General features: G+C 34.4%; 1 pseudogene; it reads right to left on the bottom strand.

Annotated features, from left to right (window-relative positions):
• Positions 1-386: 386 nt before the first annotated feature.
• The window catches only part of LOC141522931 (ankyrin repeat domain-containing protein 26-like), a 37,517-nt pseudogene continuing 11,869 nt past the window's right edge, over positions 387-26,034 (bottom strand).

Below are 26,034 nucleotides of genomic sequence, written 5' to 3'. Positions count from 1 at the left end.
CAGATGAGGGAAAGCTTCTCTTTAAGTATTGGTCGGATAGAAAAATAATATGCAATTTAAAGAATCCTTATATGAATGCCACTTGTCAAGGATACATAAATTGTGGAAAATCAGATATGATCATATCTGAGAAGTTAACAGACTGGTACATATATTAGACATGGAGTCAAAAATATTTTATTTTATTTATTTTTTTGGAAAGAAAATAGAGATTTATCAGAGGAAGTTACAGCATATTAAGAAAGTAATGGAAAAGTTAAAAAAGTGTTTAAAGACACCACATGGATTGCTGATTGAGTTGGCCAGGGACAAGAGATTGGAAAGTAAAAGAGAACAAAACCCCTCCCTGGATCTCCTGAAATTCTCTCCCAGAGTCCATGGGAATGACCAAGTCCCTCATTGTTTATTTTACCTTTTGAGGGTTCTCTTTTAGGTAGTCTTCCAGGGTCTGTGCTTCCTGGTTGCCCCACCAGAAAACAATGCAATCCAAGTAAGGCTGAAGGTCAGGCCCTCAGGTGTGGATGGACAAGGAAGATACTCTTTACAATGCAAACAAAGTTTGCCTCCAACTGATCTCACCAATCCCATACCCATGTTTCTCTGCAACAAAAGTATTTAGTAAGACATCATACAGGACAGGAAAGAACTCAGAATTTTCACCTACTATGTACTACACAGTGGTAAGGACACAGATAGTATTTACTGATATTATTTCATTCCTTCCTGTCAATAGTCCTGTGAGTGGGTGTTGTTATTATTCCTGTTTCAAAAATGGATGAAACTAAGGCAAACAGATATATATTTTTCATGATTTCCACCTTTCTCTTTAACTCAACTGTTTCTAGATAATTAATCACCCAGATATGTGACTAATTTTATTTGTTCAACAACGGCCAAGTTCCCACTAATTCCACCAGAGAAAAATAAGTCATATTAATGCAGGGGAAAGATGAAGAGAATTGTGAATGTAGAATTTGGGTGGAGACGTACATTGACTACCACCTACTCTTGAGATGTAAATTGGTTAGAAGTAGAGAATTATGATTGTAACAGGAACAATCTATAATTTTAAAGGCTGCTTGTGTGGATACCCCCCATTCTTGATGTATCACTGATTGTTTAATGTAAAATTTGGCTTCACTCTCTACCTAATTCCTGGTCCAGTATGTGAAAAGGGAGTTCACCTTTTGGGCTCTGGATGACAGGCAAGACATAAAAACCTGGATTGGACTCCAGCTCTGGGTGGCCAGTCTTCTCTGACCTGTAGCCCAGCCACTGCTGCTTGGCTGTTCTTTATCTCTATCTCTATCTCCCCCTCTCTCCCTCTCCCTTCCTATGTCTTGTAACTTATTTATTAAATTTTTGTTTTATTTCTACCCTTGTTTTACTGAATCTGAATGATTCCTCATAGGCAGAACCCAACTCAAGGAGCAGTGACTACAATGTTAAATGCAATGTTCTCCTGGTTCTGCTCACTTCACTTTATATTAGTTCATTTAATTCCTTCTAGGTTTAATCTGAAAGCATTATGATCATTATAATTTGTTCAACTATTTCCCAATTGATGGGCTTTCCCTCAATTTCCAATTATTTTTTCTTAGGCGCTTTTTTTTGTAAGGCAATGGGCCCAAGTGACTTGCCCAAGCCCACACAGCCAGGCAATTAATGTTAGTATATAAATAAGACACACTGAGAAACACATAATTTTCAAAGGGTCATAGATTGAGGTTTAAGGGAGATAAGAAGCTTGCTTGAGTTTATATATATACAGTAGTAAGCATCAGAGGTAAGATTTGAAAGCAGATTCTCTACAGTCAGACTATCGTCTTTCTAGTGTCCAACTGAATTCTTTTTTCCTTGGTTAATATTTTAAAAATATCTCATTTACCAATATTTATAAAAGTACAATCTCTACAGTTAACTACCATTTCTCAATGAAGTCATAGATATGTCCTTTAAGGATTTAAATTCAAAATGGAAAACTTAAAAGGTAAAGTGTTGAGTTTAAGTATTTTTGTCCTAATGTCTGTATTTGGGCTTACTTCTCCAATTTGTTTAACAACTATTTCTAATTTTTAATTCTTCAGAATAAAGTTGTTTGTGTCTCTCTAGTTCTGCTTTAGTAGAGTCTTGATGGGAGTTTTTTATTTTAGAGAGTTCAGATTCCAGATCTCTAATTCGATGCTCCATCTGATTTCTTATTGAAGTGTTTCTATTCTCTCTTAGTTGTTCCAAGATCTCTTGGGATGCTGCTTGTGTCTAAAGCAATGAAAAACAAAAAAATGGTGTTAAAAATTCACAATTCAGTCCTGAAAAGTATGTTTCTTAACATTTTCTGTAAGGTTCCATTTTAATTTTAATCATTGATTCAGAGGACAAGTCTGAATTTCTAAAAATAGATTCTACATCAAAAATACTATCAAAGTCAGATGATTTAAATTTCAACTAAAAAAACACACTTTCCATTGGATGCTAGTCACTGCTTCTTATCTCCGTGCTAATATAATTAGATTGTTACAAAAGCAAAAGGTATAGTTCTAAAAAAAATTTTTTAACTCAATCTTCCAAATTACCTTGTTACAATTAAAATATTTCTTGAATTAAAAAAACCTTCAATTTTATTTTAATTATTCCAATTACTCTGAGAAACTGAAATGATGGTATATATAGGTATTTTTACTCATGATTTAAAAGACTATAATTTTCTTTTTTTAAACCACAGAAAGGGTTGCAAAGGGAGAAATTGAAAAAAGATATTTTGAATTTTAAAAAGAAAAAAACTTCTAAGCTTTCATTTAGATTAGTAATATTTCAAGAAACATAGTAGTGATAAAAAAAAAACAACCTGTAGAACTAGGTTGACTTGCTTTAGTTTTTCTACAATCTTGCTTGTTCTTCAATCTCACGTTTATAATGTTCTATTTGACTATGTTCCAGGTTAGTAGTTTGTAAATGATGCTTAAGATTAACTATTTCTTCTTCTAGTTTTCTTTTATTTTTTTCCATCTTGTCACATTTCTTTTGCAACATTTTCATAGAAATTAACTGTCCTTGAAGACTTTGATTTGCTGATTCCAACTGTGAACATTTTGAAGTTGCTGCTTCTAAATGTTGTGTAAGGTCTTCAATCTGTTTGTATAAAATATCAAGTTAGTAAATTACACAAGTAAAAGAAAGGTCTTTCAATTTAAATAATTTAAAACTATTAAGATTAAATTAGTTTTAATTCAACTATAATAAAATATATCATTAACCTTACAATATAGCTACACAATGCATTTCCTAAAATGGTTATTTAGGGAAATTTACAAATCAAAAACAAAGCTAAACCTGAAAGAAGAGATTATGAAATTTTATTACTTACTCTCAGTCTGCATAATTCCCATATATCACTGGATTCTTTATTGACTTTTGTGTTCTCTAATTTTTTCAAGTGTCTTTCCCACCCAGAAATTTTAGCTTCCACCTCACTTCTAGACAGTGAGCAGATATATCAATAAAATTGATACTAGATATCAGCAAATTTTTCTTACGTCATGTTAGGTCTATAGCAAAACTAAAAAATTCCTTAAGAGGAATTTGGGAAAAAATGAGATTACTTTTTATCATTCTAGTGAGCACACTGATTCTATGGTGATAGACTTTACTGAGAAAACAAATGAATTTATACTAATTTGAACGGTGAGATGTTCAATTACAAAGCCAGAGAAAATAGTCTTTTTCATCTACAAAACTCTGGTGATAGTCCCTAAAGGAATATACAACACTTATCAAAGTTTCTATTGTGTAATGGCCCTCTTTCTGCTCCCCAACTGCTTCCTATCTGTTTTCTTTCAGCCCCAGGGGTTAGATGACAGACTGAAAAAAAGGGTTGAGTTAAAAAGTGTGATAATCTTGGGTTCCAAAGGGTAAATAACTCAATAAATGTTAAGTAGTAAATTCTTTTGAGTAAATATTGATGAGAAATGCAGACACAGACCTCAACTAGGAAACTTAATGACAGTAGGATGGAAGATTTTAAGCCACTTATCACTATACGAAAAGAAAATAGTACTACTAGTGGCTAACACTTAACACTTTTGGGTTTAAAAAGTGCTTCATTTGATTTTCACCTTATTTACACATATTTTTGAAACCTCTTTAACATTTTCCATTGATGCATCATGTTATAAAATATTAAGAGTTGGGAAAATGTTTCAATATCATCAAATACTATAATCTGAAAAAAGTAGTAACTTCAGATATTTATTAGTCAATCTAGTACATACTATTCTACCAGCAGGGGGAAAAAACTTTCTTTCCCTAAAATAGAAAAGCAAGGTATAGGGACATACAGCATTGGAATGGTGGACTGAAAAAACACTAGTGACCTCAGTCAAACCAATTCAAATTCTGTTTTTAGAGAGAATGTCCTAACCATTTAACTCTGGTTATATTATGAAATTTTGAAATAGTAACAGTGATTACCTTGCACTAAACCTACCACTGTAATTGTTTTTCATCATTTTAAACTCTCATAAAGAGTACTGCTCTTCAAATTATTTCCTGCTAATTAAGTCATTCATTTGGGAAGATTTTTTTTTCATTTTTAGGATTACAGAAGAAGTCAGAGGTCAGAACTTCTAAGAGGCCTTGCGAATTATTGATGTTAAAAGACTTTGCAGCATTTAGTTTTTTTTGAATCATTCTATTTTTGTTTGGAATCATTATAATTGTCAGAAAGTTTTTCTTTATATCAAATCTAAATTTGTGTCTTTGCAATTTTTTTATTCATGAGCAAAACAAGTCTAATATTTCTCCCACTTGACAATGGCTTCAAGTATTTGAAAAGCACTTTTAATACAATTTATTTAGAGATTTTCTGTGATATGAATTGTATAATGTTAATAGAGAAAAATATTTAATATAAGAATCTGGACCCCCAAAAATCAACTTCTCATGGATAGGCTGAGCTAATACAATAAAAATGACAATTCCACTAAAACTAAATTACCCATTTAGTGCCCTACCAATCAAAATTTCCCAAAATGAATGAGTTAGAAAAAGTTGTTAAGTAAATTCATACGGAGAAATTTAAAAGTCAAGAATTTCCAGGGATTCAATGGAAAAAAAGTGCAAACGAAGGTGGCTTAACCTTAACAGATCTAGAGTTATATTATAGAAGCATGTCATCAAAACTGTCTGGTACTGGCTAAGAAATAGAGTGGTGGATCAGTGGAATAGACTAGGTACAATAGCCGGAAATGATTTTAATATTCTGCTGTTTGATATGCACAAAGAGTCCAGGTACTGGGATAAAAACTGTTGGGAAAATTTGATGTTAGTATGGAAGAAACTTAGATTAGACCAACACCTCACACCCTATATCAAGATAATATCAAAATGGATACAGAATTTAGACATTAAAAACAATATTATAAGCAAACTAGAAGATCAAGGAGTAGTTTACATGTGTGATCTATGGAAAAGGAAGCAGTTTATGACCAAGAGAGAGACGGAGAACATCATTAAAAACAATCTAGATAATTTTAATCACATTAAATTAAAAAGCTTTTGCACAGAAAAAAACCACTGTGACCAAGATGAAAAGAGATGTAGTAAATTGGGAAGCAATTTTTACAGCTAGTATTTCTGACAAAGGACTCATTTCTCAAATATACAGATAATTGAGCCAAATTTTCAAAAAACACCCCATTCCCCAATTGACAAATGGTGTAAGCATATGAAAAGGAAATTTACAGATGAGGAAATCAAAGCAATCCTTAGTCATATGAAAAATTGTTCTAAATCATTACTTATTAGAGAAATGCAAATTAAAGCATCTCTGAGATATCACCTCACACTTCTCAGACTGGTCAATATGACTAGAAAGGACAATGATCAATGTTGGAAGGGATTTGGTAGAACTGTGAACTCATCCAACATTTCTGGAGAGAAATTTGGAATTATGTCCAAAGGGCAATAAAAATGTACATACCCTTTGGTCCAGCAATACCACTACTGGGTCTGTACAAAGAAGAGATTATGAAAAAGGCTAAAAATATCACTTGTACAAAAATTTTCATAAGCAGCCCTGTTTGTGGTGACAAAGAATTGGAAATTAAGTAAATGTCCTCCAATTGGGGGATGGCTTAACAAACTGTGGTAAATGTACATCATGGAACACTATTGTTCTATTATAAACCAGGAGGGATGGGAATTCAGGGAAGCCTGGAAAGATTCACATGAATTGATGCTGAGCAACATGAACAAAACCAACAAATCATCGTACATCCTAACAGCAACATGGGTGTGGATGACCAACCTTGATGGACCGGCTCATTCCATCAGTGCAACTATCAGAGATAAATTTGGGTTATCTATGATGGAGAATACCATCTGTAACCAGAGAAAGAGTCCTGGACTTTGAACAAAGACCCAAGACTATATTACCTTTACTTTAGGAGGAAAAAATCCTGTTATCTTACTATGTAATTCTGCTATCCCTTATACTTTATTTTTCTTCCTTAAGGATATGATTTCACTCCCATCACATTCGACTTAGATCAATGTATACCATGGAAACATTGTAAAGACTAACAGACTGCCTTCTGTGGGGGAGGGAGGAAGATTAGGGGGAAAATTGTAAAACTCAAAATATATAAAATCTTAAAGAAAAAAAAGAAAAAATCTGGAGCCTAGAATTTTGAGGGAGATATCAAGTTCCCAAGATTTCTACCGAGTCATTGAGAACTGAAAGAACTGTATGAATTTGCCCTACAAAGTGTTGCCTTCCAAACATGAGGACATTTTATCTTCCCATGGGCACCGGTGTTCAATGACCTGCCATATCTGCCACATCTATGTGAGAAGATACTGATGGTTTGGTTTCCACGGGCTGTATTAGAACAATATAGACCATAGAAACACAAACCTCTGGGTGTTTGAAGAGATCTATATGGAACACAATACAGGTAGGAAAGTGAAAAACAGATTGGAGAGGAAAAGGAACAGAATTACCCTGCCCATTCAAATGATTAGTTGAAATCTAAGTTCCTTTTGGTCCATGTCTAAACTGCCTTGGACTGACAGAATTCAAGGACTGGCCACTGGCTTTTTTTTATTAACACACATGCTTAATTAGCCTCAAACATATTAAATTCTCCACCCAATGAGTAGTATAAGGTTCATTATAATAAATTGCTATGTATATGAAAGCACAATCAGGGTAGGGGATCATAGCAAGGCCATATATATGAAGGAAGTGTAGAAAGAGTTTTTTCCTAAAGGAACCTGGCTCTGATGGGAGAGGTAGGGTTGAACTAAGAGTATATAAGCTTATTCTTGCTTCTGTAAAGTGGTGGATGCTCTGAGGAACTCTCTATCCACTTCTTGGAAGAACAATACTAAACATTTCCTTCTCTCTCTTTGGTTTAAGTTTTGTTTCTTGGGGGGGGGTTGACTGATCCTCATTTCTCACAGACTATAACCTTCTCAAAAGTAATATAAAGATAAGCCATTTTACATTGTCCAATATTAAGGATTACCTTATGGTTTAAACAATTAAGTCATCTATCCACTTCAGAATGTGTTTGATTTAGTACTCCCTGGTAAATATCATTTTTTTATATTGTTTTAATTTCTTTTTTGCTGTTTTCAACAGCTTTCTAAATCTGTGAGAAGGAACAGAATAATTAAGTCAAACTCCATAATTTAAATGTTATGCAATTGAAAAGCATTGTTTGTGCCCCATTTCTTCAAATTATATTCAGTCATTGAGAAGCAATAAAACTAAAAAGACTATGTGAGTTCAACAAATTTAAATCTAACAATATTCTGTGAAAATAAAAACCAAAGAAACACTAGCCTCACTAATAATTTCATCTCTTATATTAAAATATGTACAATCTCTGTCAGTTCTTCATTTATACCACTTCATTGTAGAGTATTCCCCCAAATGATTATGGTCATTCTGCAATACCTAAGATACTTTTCAGTAATAAAACCAGAAATAAATTTTTTTAAAAAAAGTTTTATGCCATTTTCTGCTTTTATTATTTTAAATGAAGATATGTGTAAATTAGCTGGTGAAGTAATTAAATGCTCTAGCCCACTAAACATAAATGATATCATTTAATGTGATTAAAATACAAAGTTTCATGAAAATTTTTTTTATGAATTGAGATCTAGGCAATCCTTAACTTGAAAAGTACATTGGATTTCAAAAGATACTTTTTAAAATGACTCATTGGAACAGGGAATGCATTTTCCCCTTCTCTTTCCCCCTACATTAGAACTAAATTTTTTAACAAGAATTTCAGTATAAGCCCACAATAACCTACTTAAATCATAATAAAGCTGAATTACTGTCCTGGAAAATATATATGATTATTTGAGATTCTCTTCTGCCACTGAGGTAGTGAACTCTAACCTGTCAGAGGATCAGATATCTCAAGGATGGTAGTCTATTGCTATATTCAATTCAATTCATCAAGTTGAATCTGATTACAATTCAATTAAAAAGCATTAAGTGCTTACCCCTAATGGCTGTGATAGAATGCAAAATTTAGATAAGCCATGGTCAGTGTTCTTATACAACTGGAATATAAGAGCATTAGGAGACAGACAGAAAGTGCTTTGTAAAGTTTGATGGTGAAGGTCATTCATTATCAACAATAGAGTTCACAATGGACTCCAGAGAAGATGAATATAGACAGCATAGGTGGACATTACAGGCACTGGATGGAGGCAGCAAAGTACAGGACATGTTTTGAAGGACAGAAAATAGTTCAGCTGAACTGGAGTCAAGGTCGTAAAAGAGGGAATAATAAAATTGAAGGATGGAAAGGCAGGATGCTGCCCCATTATGAACAATGTTAAATTTCAGGCCAAGAAACTATGTAGCCCCAGAGTTCTATCGTTAATGGAAGGAATCTTGCAGCTCCCATCAGGAGATATCTGGATTTTCATTATTCGAAGGCAGGCTCCGTATACATGTGATTGGACTGCTTCTACCCTAGTTCTTAAGGGGGGAAATAGATGAATTAGCACAGGTTCACTTTTGTATGTAATTCAATTTAATTTCTATAGCCTTGTTCACCATCCCTGAAACTTTGAGGACCCAAGTATCCCAAGCCCTGGCCACCATTAGAATGTAAGTACTCCTTAAGAGCAGACACTTGCCTTTTGGCAGTTTTATCCCCATCAATTTCCACAATACCTGGCTCCAAAATGCTTAGGAAATGGTTTTTCATTTATTCATTCATTCATTCATTCAGTCAGTCAGTCAGTCATTTATTCATCTCAAAACAAGCCAAAGCTAAGTAATTATTCCTCTCTCCCACTGAACAAAAGAAACAACTTTTAGCTTTCTATCTTATATATGAATCCATTACAGCAATTTATAGATTTTTCTTTTGTGCTTGCTCTACAATTAGTAGGAGCACTAAACCATTAACACTTACTTTTGTATACGATCTTCTAAGTCATCAGTAGACTGTTGTGACTGTATGTTCTGTTCCTGAGACTTTTCCAGCTATAAAAATTCCAAAGAAATATAAAATTACAATCTTGTACTTAAATCTGAAATAAGGATGCCTGTACTAAAATAAGTACAAAAAGTCACCAAAGTTTTCACTGGTCCATCAAATAGTCGCACCCACAAACAAAGCTATATATTTTTGTGTTCCAAACACCACTATATTCAATCCATTTTCATTTCATATGGCTACATGCACAATACATGAAATATGTGAAAGATTTATGATTTCAGTAACATAAGACACTTCATCAATGTAGATCATTGCTATGCATAACTATACATCCTAGAGAATTACCCTGAGCCAAAGAGTTTTAAGAAACTCTGCTAGGGTCTTGTAGCTAGTCACAGTGGGTGAATTGGACTAAATTTTTCCATAATCCAAGTCAATACACTATACCAAAGATGATAATGTTAAAAATGGTTAATGTGAAACTTGGCCATTATGTAAAATGAAACTTCTTGCTTTAGCTTTTTAAAGAAAAGCAGACTTTCCAAAAGCTACTATTCAGATATGGATTTTTAATCATTTATATTTATTCAATTATCTAAAATACAATTTTTAATGTACTTGTATGAAACTTCTGGAAATTTGCACTAAGTATTGGTTTATGTTGGGAAGAGGACTTAAGTACTATCTTCAAACACAGTCATCTCTCCCTTTTTTAAATGCTTATCTTACAGAAGCTTAGACTTTGTCATCTTCTGAGTGTTTATTTTGATCCTCCATGGGACCAGAGTAATCTTTTATGGTCAGATTCTTCTTTTTCTTCTGTTTTCTCACTTCCTCAGCTTATGACTGATTTACCACACTTCCAAGACTTTGCGGGAGGTTGGGGACCCCAACCCAAAAAAGAGACCTTAATTCCTCCAAGGTCTTATGAGAGGCTCTGACTGTTTTCCTGGTCTGTGCTTTGGACTGTGGATGACTACAAGCACATACCCTTCTGCCCTGGACGTGTGAGGAGGATCCCTGCTCCTCTAAGATAGTAGGGACCCTAGAATGCCACCTGGATCTGAGTGTGGGCAAACAGCAGGGAGAGCAGCAAGACTACTGCAATTTCTCCCCACCCCCTTATGGTCTGTGGGCTGAGCGCTCTGGAAGTGTTGGATGGCTTCACAGGTTCCCACCACAGGTTCCCACTGCAGGTCATCTCCAGGTGGCACTGTGAGACCCTGAGTGTTGAAAGCTATGAACTTTTGCCTAAATTCCTGTAAGACCCTGAATTTCAAAACCTGTGAACTTTTGCCTAAATTCCACTCCTAAGTTTCTGCCTGGTCAGCTCTCAGACCATGCAATGGGGGAACTTCCCTGAGGACATGCATCCAATAAGGACACGCCTCACCATCTCAAGACAACCAGCAGATGCTTGAAACTCCCCAAATGAACCATATAAAGGGCTCTCCTCACTTTACTCAGGGTTTCAGAATCCTAGCCCTGTCCTAGGATGGAACCCTAGCTTGAGCTAGTTTAATAAACCCTTGCTATTGAATCTCCATCGTGTGGAGTGTCTCTGTTTGGAGATTAGGAATTTTCTCTGACCCTAATAGCACCAGCCAGGGCTTTATACTCACTCTGGTGAGGAAGAGTTCTCTCACCCCCCCCCCACCTTCAAGCTGTACTCCTGGGCCAAGAGGTCTGGAAATTATCCCCTCTGCTATGGACCCAGGTGCCCTGTGGGCTGTTCCTGGAAGGCTAGAGTTGGTTTACTTTCACTCCACTGGGCTACCACTTTTTCCAACACCCCACCCCGACCAAGTCCTAGTGAAACAGACTTGATCTGTGGATTTTCTAAGTTGTCTTGGACTGGGAATTTGTATTGCTCAGTCTTTCTGGGGGTTCTGTCCCTCTAAATTTTGGCTAGTCATAATTTGATGACTTTTGGAGTTTTTTTGGAGTCAAGTTTTGACATTCTTGCTCTCATGCCATCTTGGCTCCACCCCGCTCTTCTGTGTTTATTTTTTATCGACTTTAGTAAAGCATTTAACATGGTTGACTAAAATGTAGCCTTGAACGTTCTTCACAGACAAGGTATCTCTTATTCAGATTTATAAGAGACTCCATGAGAAATGTGACTAGAGAACTGACTTTCTTCAAGTCTGGTAAATAGTGATATCTAGTTAGGTATCAAATAGTAAGAAATATATTCTCTGGGATCATTAACAGCATCATGGAAAATGTCTTGTTTAAGCTTAAAATAAAGATAAGATTCCCATTGATAGTAAATGCTCCTATTTATAGATAACCATGTACTTTATTTTTTCATCCAATACTAGAATATCTTTTTAGAAAAATTATTTACTACTACTACTACTACTACCACCACCACCACCACCATCACCACTGTCCCCACTTCTCCTACTACTATCTACTACTATTTTACTACCTTACTACTACTACTACTACTACTACTACTACTACTACTACTACTACTACTACTACCACCATTACTGCTACCGCTGCCACTGTTACTACTACAATTGTAATTTTACATTCTACTGGCAACATGGTGTGAGAAGGAAGTTTTATGGAAATGAAATATAAATAATCCTTGTATTCAAGTAATTACAATCTAGTTAGGGAACAAAGACACAGATACAGGAAACAATAGTTTGATAATAAATGTGAACAGTATAAGACAATATACAGTTAAATAATAAATCATATGATATCAGATCAAACATGTAATTCAGAAGATTTGAAATTAATACAGCTAAAAAATGAAAAAGGTTTATGGCAAAAAAATAATACTTTGGGGAAATGAAAAGGTTCTTTGAGGTGAAAGTGGAATTAGAGAAGCAAGGCAAGGAAGAATGGATAGATCTTGAATCCAAAGCACAGATAGGGAAGTACAAGGAACTAAACAAGAAGAATAGCATGACTGGGTAGTATGAGATCAGGATGAATAAATCACAGGGTAATAATGAGATAATCCATCCTATTTCACTTTCCATGTACAATTTATTGTTATTATAATTTTCCTTTTATTTAAGGAGTAATTTGGATAGATAATTTCTACTTCACAAAAGTGTTTTAGAAATTGTGAGGAATATGTGGGTGTTGGGGTTCCACAAGAATGTGAAGGGAGGAGTGGGAGGAGAGTATTTTATAAAAACTAGGGGTCTGCCTATATTGTTGCCTTATGGGCAGTTGACCTCAATCTGATCTAAAACAGATAAGATTGCCCCACTTGTTTTTAAGTTGAGCTATTCTTGACCTTCTTCTTTGGGCATGCTCAAGGAAATAGCTGTTCTTCCTCATTAGTATAATAAGCAGGGCAGGGGAAATGTTAGGACCCAATGTATGAAAATCAGATTGTGACCCCAAGCTATGATTGGCATGAGGTGGCAGGAACATAGCCTTTCATAGATCTTAGAAAACCTTGCAGTTTGGGATTTGGAGGTGTGTCATTTTGTTAAGATATCTTTATAAAAACCATTTTAATCACCCTGGACTAAGTATTCCTGAGTCATTTATAATAGAGATCAAGTGAGGTAATGCATGTAAAGGGTTTTTTGGCAATAAAGCTGATAGAAACGATTTAATCATTATTGTTACTTAGAAAACAACCTCATTCCTTCTTTTAGAACAACGATTATTCCAATTAGAAAGTACAAATGGTGGAAAATATTTTTCTTGTCCTAAGTCAGTTCAAATGACAGGCACAGTGTTCAGAAAATATATGATGATATTAGTTAAAAAAAGAAATGTTAAAACTGAAAATATTTAATTATTGACAATTAATAACAAATTAATGATTTTTACATACATACTTTACTTTTGAATTGATCAACTTCTTCCTGTAGTTGTTTTTTCTTTTCTTCTAAATCATTTTGATAATGTGATATAACCTCTAGAGAAGCATCTGTCATGGATTGCTTTTTTATGGAATCAGTAATTTCTTGCTGAAGTTTTCTCATTATACCCTAAGAGAATGTCCATATTTCTTTTAATGATTTCATAAATCACTGTTAAAGTATACATTCAAAATTAATTTATATAAATATTTTCATATGCAACATAAATTCATGAATTTATAGTTTTTATAGTCTATAGTTTCATAGATTTTTGAACTGTATGCCTCTGGGACATATATAATCCAACCACCTCATTTTTCAGGTTAGAAAACTAAGCTTAAAAGAGGCTAAATGAGTTACTCAAGGTAATAATAATAATAATAATAAGAAGAAGAAGAAGAAGAAGAAGAAGAAGAAGAAGAAGAAGAAGAAGAATTTGAACTTAGTTTCTGAGACTCCAGAGCTCTTTTAACTTTAGCACCTACCCCCCATTCAGCACAGACCAAATTCCATTGTTCTTCTTGCTCGGTGTTCTCCTTATAAAGCAATGCGTTCAGTTTGGTTTCATACCATCTTTTTGAGAATTATAATTCCTCCAGAACCATATAAGGGATAAAACATCCAATTTACAAAAGAGGCAAGAATATACAGCTTCCTACACTTGACAGAAATTTTAGGGATTGTTCCCTTCCATTTTATTAGAAAAGTTAAACACCTTATTTCTTTGTACCTGGCTTTATAAAGAAGACATCCATAAGAAAAAGTTGAGTTTTCCTTCCTCTCATACAGTCCCCTGGGAATGATCATTTACACTGATATACTTGTGAGGCTTGGTAAAAACTCTTGAAGAGATTGATGTGGTTGGTGGTGGGGGGGAAGGGTTTACTAGCTACTAGTCACATCTACTGTACTTGGCAAACCTTCAAAGCCATACCTTTTTCTTTTAGGATAAAAATTACACTCTTGGTGGCAGTCAATGGACAGAAAAAGAGGAATCTATAGAAAAGTATGGTAGTTTTCTCATTTATGTATACAGAGTATGGTGCAAAGTCACTGCTAAAGAGAAGTCATTTCATTCTCTGAACCTAGTTGGAATATCTACTAACACACACACATACACACACACACAGAGACAAATACATACTGGCATGTGTAAATATTCATACATATAAGTACATGCTATAAAAATTCTGTTCATTTTCCGTATATAGCAAAGAAAATTATAGCACATGTTCCTAGTAACAAATGAAGCTAAAAAAGCAAAAAAATTTGAATTTTTCTGTCTTATTAGATAAGATTAAGTATCCTATAAAAATAAATTTAACTACAGTCTAGTGAACTTTAAAAACACAAATTAAGAGAAGGCAATGTAAAATAGTTATAGGAAAAAAATTGGTATAATTAATTGAATTACTACCCACAACTAAATCTCAGTATGAAATGACTAGATTCAAACACATGATCATATGCACTAAAAATAAAATCTAGTTTTTAATATACAGTTGCTTCCCAGGAAATAGTTTGCAGTCTTGTCACCACCCATTGAATATATAATGAGAACTGTTATTAAGTTCACAAAAGTTATTTATCTTCAATAAAGAAAATAGTTTTTCCAGAAACTGCAATTTTACTTGACATTAAGTAAAAAGTGCTAGGTAAAACAATGAAAAAAAGGCAGATGAATAATAATTATTTAATGGGATGGCAAAAATCTTTTTATAAAATGTTACTATTACCACACAGAAAAAAATCAATATTTAATGCAGAACAATAGTCTATTGTCCTAAATTTTAAAGGAAAGCAGTTGCTAGTTTTTGGAATTTCACTGAAAATATAATTTAGTGTTTTAGATGTCTACATTAGTTCAAAATTGTTTGGCTCAAAACTAGTCACATTGATAAGCATGTTTAATTAGGTATGAAAAAGGTAACTGTGTTTGACAGTATCTCAATTCAGATGTCTAATGTGAATTATATTATTTCTAACATAACTTTTAGGTTATGTATTTCAAATAATTTATTCTATTGTAGTATTAAATTTAGTTTTAGTATAATTAAAATTCATCAGTATTTACTTATAAGTGATTGACTATCCACAATTATTAATTTAAAATGCTACCCTTAAAATTTCAAGGACTACACAACATTTTTAAACAAAGTAAGTCATCTTATCTAAATGATGGGTATCAGGCTGATTTTTATCATGCTATTTTTCCAAGTCTGAGCAAATCAGAATTTATATAACAAACGTTGACAACATCATTTGCCTGTTGAAAATATAAATTTCTAATTATCTTTGTAAAATTACAAATGCTTATCAAATGATATTAAAGTCCTACCTCTCTTTCTTCTTTTTCATTTTCATATTTACACATTAGCTCTCTTAAGTGATTACATTCATGGATTAACTCTTTTTTTAGGTTTTTTTTGCAAGGCAAATGGGGTTAAGTGGCCTGCCCAAGGCCACACAGACTGGATTTGAACCCAGGTACTCCTGACTCCAGGGCCGGTGCTTTATCCACTACGCCACCTAGCCACCCCGATTAACTCGGTATTTATCTTTTCTAGTATAAGAATTTTTTTAAATTATCAGCACGAACTTTTTTCAAGAGATCATTGAACTGTTCTTGAACATCACTTATTATCTTTCCTTTATTGATGCGGTGGTGTTGGACATCTTCAAGTTCTTGTTGAAGCAATATATTTTCACAGTGGATTTGGGCAGAACTTCTTGGATGGACTCTTGTTTAACAAGATTGTGATACAATTTTTCTTTTTCCATTTGAACTGCATTTTGAAATTCCTTTACTCTATTTTGGGTCTGCTTTAATTCACTCTGGGGGCTTTCTAAAACTAGTGCCTTTTCTCTGAGAGAATTTTGTACAAAGGATAGTTGATTTTCTCAACTGTTCATCTTAATTTTAGCTTTACAAAGTTCTTGAGAAATGACACCATTGTTATCTCTTAGACTAGATAACTCACAATTTAATCTGTCCAGTAAATGATGTGACTGTGCTCGTTCTTCCTGGAAGAATTTTTCGAGATCTAGTTTCGATGTTTCACTCTGTTCGTGATCACGAATAGCAGAAGTCAGATGGGAATGGTATGATTTGACTTTTGTCTCTAGTTTATCTCTATTTTTGCTTTTCAGTCTCCAGTTAAGATGTCAACATTGCTATTTCAGATGTTAAAACATTTATTTTTTCACTGTACTGGAATATTGTTTTTTTTAATGCTTCTTCATTCAGTTTTAAATCCTTTGTAAGATCATCATTCTCTGCTTTTAAAAATTCTTTTTCTTTTGTACATAGATTGTCTTTTTCCTGATTCTTAAATTTTATTCCTTCTAGTTCCAGTTTGAGGGAGGTAACTTCTTCCTGTAGGGTATGAATTTTATCCAGCATAGCTAGTTGTTTTCCATGGCTATCAGAAATCTAAATACAATAAACAGAAAAAAAAATTGCTACTCAAAATAAAATTGTGCATTCTAGTTTTTCCTTAGTAATTAAAAATAAACCAAGGTGTCGAGAAGCAAAGTATATTCAAAGAAAAAGTAAATTGAAGGACTGTCATTTAGTTCATCTTTCTGTCAGATTTAATTTTCCCAAAGAAGAGACTTTAAAAATGCTCCATCAATCAGAAGACTACATAAGATACACAGTCTACAAAAGAGATGGGCATTTCACTATATGATACAAAGTACAGTATATTTTGCACATTGTGTCTGCCTTTCAGCATATTTTGTTGCCTTTGCTGTATCCATTCTATGCCAAACTGGTTTTTTATAGTTACCATAAAAATAACAATATCAAATATTTATAGAGGTCTTTTTAAAGTTTGCAAAATTCTTTTCCTATATTCTTTCATTTAGGTTTTGCAACACCCTTATGAGAAAAATACTTATATTATCCTCATTTTGCAGAAGAGGACATTGGTCAGGAGAAGGAAATAACCTGTTCATTGTCACACACCTAGTAAGTGTTGGAAACAGTATCTGAATTCAGTCCTCCTCAGATTCCAGATCTATATTCTTTTACAATAGATCATTTCCTCTTAGGTGTTGAAGAATTGCAGTTGTTCAACAATTAGAGTCACTGTCCTGGTACAATTATTTTAGCTACAGACTAATAAAGTTATAATAGTCTCTCAATCTGTTTTCTGATAACTCTGTAACATTGCTATAGACCCCCTCTTAGTTGTTATCAAGTCCATAACTCTCATTTTGGGGATGAGAAAAGTGAGACCCAGAGTGACATCTATAGATGGTAACCTAACTCAATCCATCAAATTGTAAAATAATAATAAAAGAATTATTGAGGACAAAGTATAAAAAGTCATTGCTGCACTTCCATCATAGCAAAGCTGTTCCAGGAACATTTGGTCCCATTCAGGGCTGGTGGAGAAAAAACTATATCACAAAGCTTAAAAGCCCAATTCTATGAGATCCCTTCAATAAATCTACTCAAAATAAAATTGTGCATTCTGATATTTCCTTAGTAATTAAAAATAAACTCCAAGTTGTCAAGAAGCAAAGTATATTCAAAGAAACAGTAGCTGAGATAAATGAAGCACTTTTATCCCCAGGCACCAAAGTTTTACTGAGGGCCAAAAATCCTAATGATTTTCTTAAAATCACTGTTGGAAAAAAAAGAAAGAAAATGAAAAAAATCCTGTATTTGGCAGTTGATGACCTTGTGTTTTTATCATGTTGACCAATGATGAATGTGAATGAATGAATCTTTGTATTGTTCATAATCTTATTTTAAAAATTGAAGTGAAATTTATTCTTGTTGCAATTATTTTATTTCTTCTCTTTCATAAAATAGAAATAAGACAACAAGGTGATACAGAACAATCTATTACCAAATTTTGAAATCCTTAGTTTCTGCCCTGGAAAGACAAAAAAGATGAAATCCCTTAAGAAAAAATGGTTTGTACCTGAGGTGTCACCTTCTAGCTGGCTACATTGCTTTCACTCCTTAAGGGTTAGTGAAACTGATAAGGCAGAGACTCTACTGAGAACCCGGGCCTCTTTTCAGTAGTTCACTTGGGTCTCTGGAATCATTCAATCCAATCCAAAGAAAAGAACTGACAAAAGCAAAACAACCAACTTGCATTGATTTTGTTCACAGGCATGTCATTGTTTGTCTCTTACAGTCAGATCAAATGAGGATGACAAATATGTCCAAAAATGAAGAACACAAATTCCAACTTTTAGATTTGAAAACCACCAAAGTGAATACCTCCAAACTCTGAGTCATTTCGGAAGGAACTGTTTTTCTTTCCTTTTGCTTCCAAACATGATTATTCAAAATTCTGTCTTGCAAAGTTCTGGTACTCAGTTCCTTAGAATCAACTAAAAAATCACTTGAAACTATTAATACCTTTACAAGATGGCAGGATATGAGGTAAAAACCACATCAATCATCACCATTTCTATTTATTGCCAACAAAGTCCAGCAGCAAGAGATCAAAAAACAAATTCTATTCAAAATAAGTTATGTGACCCCACCCCCACCCCCCCCAAGTGACCAAGCCCCAATTCTTATGATCAGACCATCAAGAGTCAGGTTTTGCTATACCTTGGTGTTACAATCTGCATTGTTGGAGCACAATGGTGCCTCACTGATGTGGGAGAGAAAGCCACATTCAAAAGGCCAAGGATACCCACATCCAGACCATCACCAAAAATTCTGTTTCATATCAAATTACGCCATAGGGTGAAATGGTTCTGGCAAAAGAAGTGAAAAGGATGTCTTTGCATGAGAATCCGCTCACTATAATAAATGTCATATGCAAGTCATCCTATCATATATATGATGTAATAGTCCTCTTCAATTATGAAGGACTACTACTACTCATACTACAACTATTTAAAATAACGATAGGGGAAGCTAGGTAGCATGGTGGACAGAACACCAGCCCTAAAGTCAGGAGGACCTGAGTTCAAATTTGACCTCACACAATAATTACCTAGCTATGTGATGTTCAGTAAGTCACTTAACCCAATTGCCTTGCCAAAATAAAAAATAAATAAATATAAAAAATATAAAATATTTGTTTTTCTCTGGCAAAAAACATTTTGTATAGATCAACTATGATCTACTAAATACTCAAGTAATACAGTGATAAAAGATAATCCTAAAAGGCTTGCTATGGAAAGCCTTGCTATGGAGCCTGCATGCAGATTAAAGCAAATTATTTTTCACATTTTAAAATTTGTTATTTTTTCTTTTTCTTGGTTTTTCCCTTTTGCTCTGATTCTTTTTTAAAGTTTTTACAAGGCAATGTGGTTAAGTGGCTTGCACAAGGTCACACATCTAGGTAATTATTAAATGTTTGAGGTCAGATTTGAACTCAGGTATTCCTGACTCCAGGGCCGGTTCTCTATCCACTGAGCCACCTAGAGGCCCCCTGCTCTGATTCTTCTTTTACAACATGACTAATATGGAAATATGTGTAATATAATTCTGCATAAGGGGTGGCTAGAGTTCAAATCCTGTCTCAGACACATAATAATTAGCTAGCTTTGTGGCCTTGGGCAAGCCACTTAACCCCATTTGCCTTGCAAAAACCTAAATTACATACATATATACAGATTACCTACTATATTAGGGAGGGAGATGAAGTGGTGAAAGGGAGAAAATTTTATAAAAATGAATGGTGAAAACTATCTTTACAGCTAATTAGAAAAATAAATAAATAAATAATTGGGCGAGGTGGGTAGCAATATCTTCTTTTCCCTTTTCCCTACCAAATTTATCTCTTCTTCCTAATCTTTTTATTTCTATTAAGAAGACCAGATTCTTCCAGTTACATGAATTCTAAACATCTACTTTCTCCTAATATCCATTTCTTCATGAAGTCATAAGTGACTCTATCTCAAAAAATGGGATATGTCTTTTTTCTATTTCCATAAAGTTACAACTTTAATTCAGATTATGCTTTCCTTTGACCAAGGCTATTGCAATGGTCTCATAGATAGCTTCCTCTCTCTCCCTAGAATCCTCAAATTCAACCAGTATAATCTTAAAGAACAGCTTAGATCAAGTTATTCTCTTTCTCAAAAACCCTCAATTCCTTCCCATTTACTTATTTGATAAATTCAATTTGAAATTCAGGCCCTTTTTGCTCAATTTTCAACTGATCCCTTTGATTTATGTTCCCCTCCTACTTGACAAATATCAGTCAAACAAAATAATCCACCATTTGTTAAACATAATATCTGCTTTTACTATTTTTCCCCTGTCTTGAATGATTTCTGAATGCTTTACACTTAGCAGCAGTTTAGTAAAATTTATTAAATTGAATTTTCTGATTGCTGGAATTATATCTATTCTCAAATGCCCAGATCAAATATTATAACTTAAAGTCTCAGAGCTGGAAAGAATTTCAAAAGCAACTGTGTCTAAAGCATACCTAAACAGAATCTTTTTTTTAAATATTCACAACAGTGATATGAAGTTTCCACTTGTAAACCTTCTGTGTTAGGAAACTGAGCATTTTCATTATTAGGCAGTTCTAATAAGTTTTCTTTTTATCAAGTTGAAACATCTTACTTTGTATCCTATCCCTCTTGTTCCTAGTTTGGCCCTGTGGTTCTAAGTACAACAAATCTAGTCCCTATTTCATGTGATATATCCTTATTCAACTTCAAATCATTGAAATCAGTATTCGTTCAACACTCTGTACATCTAACCCCACACATTTTTATCAGTTCCATGCTAAACTTTTCCAGTTTTTTCAACCAGTCCTTATATGGAATGGTTAGTAGACTTCCAGTGTCCTAGCATTCTGGAAATGTTCTAACATCACTTTCTGACTAAATGTAATGTTCAGGACTGACAAAATTCTTCAGATGTGGTCTGACCAGCCAGAATGTTGTGGTACCATCACGTTCCTCACTCTGGACACTATGCTTCTAATTAATAATAATAATGATGATGATAAGAGTTAAACATTAAAATATAGTATTTAAAGGTTTGCATAAGTTTTGCAAAGATTACCTCATTTTAACCTCACCAAATAGGTAAGAACTATTATTATTCTCCTCTTACAGATGAAGAAATTGAGACAGGTTAAGTGACTTGTCCACAGTCACATAGCTATTAAATCCCTGAGGCTGGATTTGGACTGAGATCTCCCTATCCAAAGGTCTATTTACTGTGACATCTAACTAACATTTAATATAAGCTAAGCTAGAATAAAGTTTATTGTCTGCCAATTCATATATTGAAGTATATTAAATATATGTACTGTCTACTATCTACTAAAAATATTCTGATAATTTTCATATGAATTGGTGCAGGATCATTTCCCTCCATCACCTTCCCTGTACTTTTACATTTGATTTTTTAAATCCAAGTTTTACATTTAAATTTATTACCATTAAATCTTTTTCTTTTTAGAATCAATATATTTCCTAGACTTTCAAGATTGTTTTGGATCCTGATTCTCTTGTCCTATATGTTTTCTATTTCTCTTGGTTTGGAACAGTTTTGGAATCTTGTATTAAAGGTTGAACAGTGGATAGTGTTGTAGAGTTAGTATAAATATGAACTCAGTCACTTAATAGCTGTGTAACCCTGGGCAAGTCACTATTGCCTCAGTTTCTTCAGCTATAAAATGAGCTGGACAAAAAGATGGCAAATCACTGTAGCATCTCTGCCAAGAAAACACCAAATGAGATCACGAAGAGTTGGACAAGACTGAAAAATTACTGAATGACAACAAACTACATCAGTGTCACTCTCATGTCCAGGTATCTCCTGACATGAAAACAAAGTGACAGTTTTGGGGATACTACTTAGAAAATCTCTCTGACTCTCTCCAACTCCAAAAAAGCTAGAGAACTTTGATGTCTCATTTGTCTTGAAATCTCTGGTTTGTGCTGCAAGGAAACACTGAAGATGTCAGAAACTGGATCATTTTTCTTACCAAAGTAAGTCTTCAACATTTTGGCATGTACTTTGCCTTAAAAAAATTTAAATGCATAAAATGTTTTATTTACTCCACAAAAGAACTTTTGTAGACATAGAAGACAGACAAGAAAACCCTCAGGAAAAAAGAAAACAGATTTCTATCCAAGCCCATAAAAAAATCACAATTCTCACTTCTCAGAGAGACCTCTACAGCCCTTCAGACTTATACTCTATATGCCTTTGGTAAATTTTGGGGGGAAACTGAATATCCCAAAGACTAAAGTAAAATTTAATTGATACAATAATTTTATCAAGTAGCAGTAAATAAAATAAACCCACATAAATCATCAGCTTTCCTTTTTATACAAAACCCTGTAAGAACAGACAGTAAAAGATAGCCTATGTAAAATAACATGAGACAATATACCTTGAAGTTAAGAGTCAACCTTTCCCCTTAAACCTGAAAAGTCCACCTGAGTCATTGTAGTGGTCCAGGTTTATCCCTGAAAATTGTGATTCTGGGCTTCATTGTCCCTCGTTTGTGGCCCCTCCTCTGCTTCTCTGTTCCATGGTTTCATACTTGGTTGATCTTTCTCCCCACTGAGGCTCTCCATCCTTCCATTGCTGGTTCATCAGCCCTATCTAACATTAGCTGCTTTTCTCCAGGACTCTGTGCAGATAATAGTTTCCTTCAACACAGACCCTTGCTATCTAGGATCCATGATTGGCTGGTCTTACTTCCATCTTTTTTAACATGTCAATTCCTCTATGTCTGCATATGCTGTCCATGATCTACATGGTCTCTCTTATGTTAGAAGCAGTCATTTTTCTTGTACAGGTATCCCTGAAATCTTCTGCACCTGAGGAGAAAGTCAATTTCCAGAAGTTTCCAAGACTTCTGCCTAGTCCTGTGTTTGTTTCCAACTTCTCTGACCTACCCCAAAGCACAAAATATTCACATATTTCTCCTGAGGAACCACCTTTTCCCACAACATTTCCCAGAAGGGAAATATACTACTTCCCTGTAAAAAAAAGTTCCCCACAAATATATTTCAATACAAAAGAAGAGTAAGACAATTAAGAAGCATAGGAGGGGGGAGAGGCTTTGTGAGTCTTAAGCTGGACATCTTAGAATGTTAATGAACATTGGGAGAGAATGGGATAGAAGGTCCCCAGGAAATGGCAATATCCCACCCAATCCAATTCAATTTAATTTGATAAACATTTATTAACTGTCTACAAGGGTAGCTAGGTGATGCAGTGGATAGAGTGCTGACTATGTTTGGAATTAGGAAGACTCACGTTCATGAGTTCAAATCGAGTCTCTGACACTTACTAGCTGTGTGAACCTAGGCAAGTCACTCAACTTTGTTGGCCTGTAAAATGAGCTGGAGAAAGAACTGACAAATCACTCCAGTATTTTTGCCAAGAAAATTCCAAATGAGGTCATGAAAAGTCAAACACAATCAAAACAATTGAACAATAAACAAAAAAGTGTCTGCTATGTGTTAAAAGCTGGGGATAAAATGTGTGAATAAAACTGATAAAAAGATAGTCCCTGCTCTCAAGGAGCCTACAGTCTACAATGGGGAAGCCACACGCAAAAAGCAGGCTGGAAAGTGGAGTTGGAGGGACACCAATGGATGGCTGGCATGAGGGCATCTTGTTCTGTAGAGCTGGAACTAGGTAGGAACAGCAGATGCAGATAGATTGAGCTGGAAGTACAGTTTGGTACCCCTGGAAAGGAGGTAAGTCCATCTTCCTGTCCTCCTATCCGAAACCAGTGCAGAGAGGAGGCTGATTGAGTTAGCAATGTGGTGAGGATATTAGAAGTGATCAGCTTATCCTGGGAGGAACGAAATGTTCCTTCAATAGTGGCCTGACATTGGGCAAGGTCCTAACTTTCAAGCAATGCTGGTATCTCCTGAGCTCCTGAATAGACCAAAAAGTCATACTGGCTTTTCTCCCTATACAAATAGTTTTCAAGTTCATAATGGAATCTTGAAATAATTTTAGGGAGCTGATTATGGACATCCTCTCCCCAGATAAATCTCACTTCAGACACAACTGACATTAAAATACAAGGCTCTAGAACAGAAGAGTGGGGCATGGTTGGGGGGTAAGTTATACACTGACGGTCTGGCATAAACTTGATCCAGAAGTTCAGAAGTGATGTGATCTTTAAAAATCTCCATTTAAATGTCTTATTTATGAAGACAGGGGGGGAAATGAGAAATTGGCTTGCCCACTGAGAACTTAATACTTGAAAGATAGATTGACATGGGCCTTTGTGAGGTTCCTAATTTAATAAACACTACTAGGCTTAGTTATCAAACAGAACTCAGAACTCAGTCAATTTGAAGTCCTCAAAAACTGGGAGGAACCCTTTTGTGGGAATTGATTTTCTTATTTGATAATAGACATTCAAATGGTACTGGCTTCCACTTAATGTGAAATAGTAAGGACCCTCTCTTCTATTAGAAAAGATTCATCATTATGATTTTAATAGCTGTATCCCCAGCAAAAAGTCATTTTCTTCTCTCCCTTACATCTTCATTAATTAAGACTTTCATTGTTTAAAAAAAATAGAGGAAATGACAAGCTCAACTACTAATTCTGGACCAGATTATATAAAGGAAGAATTGATTGCTGAAGTAGAAATGATAGAAATCACCTTTAAAGGGGAAATCTAAATATAGTTTTGGGGAGGGTTTGTTTAGTTAAGACAGATGATTAACAAGATCTATTGGCCTAAAAGTCTTCAGATGACATTAGGCTCAATTGGAAAAGCATACTCTCAAAAATGAAAATTTTATAATGTGAGGAAGAAAAGGAGAAGTTGTCTAAAGAGATTAATGTGGCTGCACAGGAAACTCATTAACAAACTTGGATTAAAAAAATACAACAAAGATGAATGCAAGAGAAAGTAAAGAAAAATGAACAAAGGAGTAGATAGATGCCATTTAAGAGGAGGGTTAAGAATATGAATAATAATAATGAATTTTAAAGAAAACAAAATATTTTTCAAAACTCTTTTGAGGGGTAGCTACGTGATGCAGTAGACAGAATACTGGGCCTGGAGTCAGGAGGACCTGAGTTCAAATATGGCCTCAAACATTTAATAATTATCTAGCTGCGTGACCTTGGGCAAGTCCATTAAAACCATTGCCTTCCAAAAAAACCTAAACAAACAAACCATAAAACCTCTTTTGGTTAGAGCCAGATATGTTAGCTCTTGCTTGTAATCCCTAGAATGGTGGGGGTTGATGCTTGACTATCACAGGGCAGAAGAGTTCTGAGGGGCAGTAAGGATAAAGCCAATGGATGTTCACTCCAAATCAACACAAATATAGTGAGCTCCTGGAAGTGTGGAGTTAGTAGGCTGCCTAAGATGGAGTAATGAGGTCTAGGGTGGAAACAGAGATCAAAAGAGTAGGATTGAGTCCATGGGTGACTGCTGTACTTCCAACCAGGGCAAGACTTTGAGATCCAGGCTCAAAAATGAAACAAAACAAAACAAACCTATATTAGGAACATAAGGAATATCAAAGAAAATATACTCACAGTAAGTGAGATAAGTGATAATTGATGAAGAAAATTAAGACTACTTAATTTTTATTTTAGTTCAGTTTTCTCTTCCAGAGAGAACAACCTTTTAATTGGGAAAGATTAAACAAAAGTTATGCATATTATATTGAAACCCAAGAGAGCACTTAGATACCCTCAATAAGTGCATATCAAAAAATCAGAATGAATTACAACCTAGGATATTCAAAGATTTGCAATGTGATTACTTAGC

The sequence above is a fragment of the Macrotis lagotis genome, chromosome 4 (genome assembly GCF_037893015.1).
Source record: "Macrotis lagotis isolate mMagLag1 chromosome 4, bilby.v1.9.chrom.fasta, whole genome shotgun sequence".
NCBI lineage: Eukaryota > Metazoa > Chordata > Mammalia > Peramelemorphia > Peramelidae > Macrotis > Macrotis lagotis.
The sequence above is the reverse complement of the archived record's forward strand: the minus strand, read 5'-3'. Positions and strand labels throughout refer to the sequence as shown.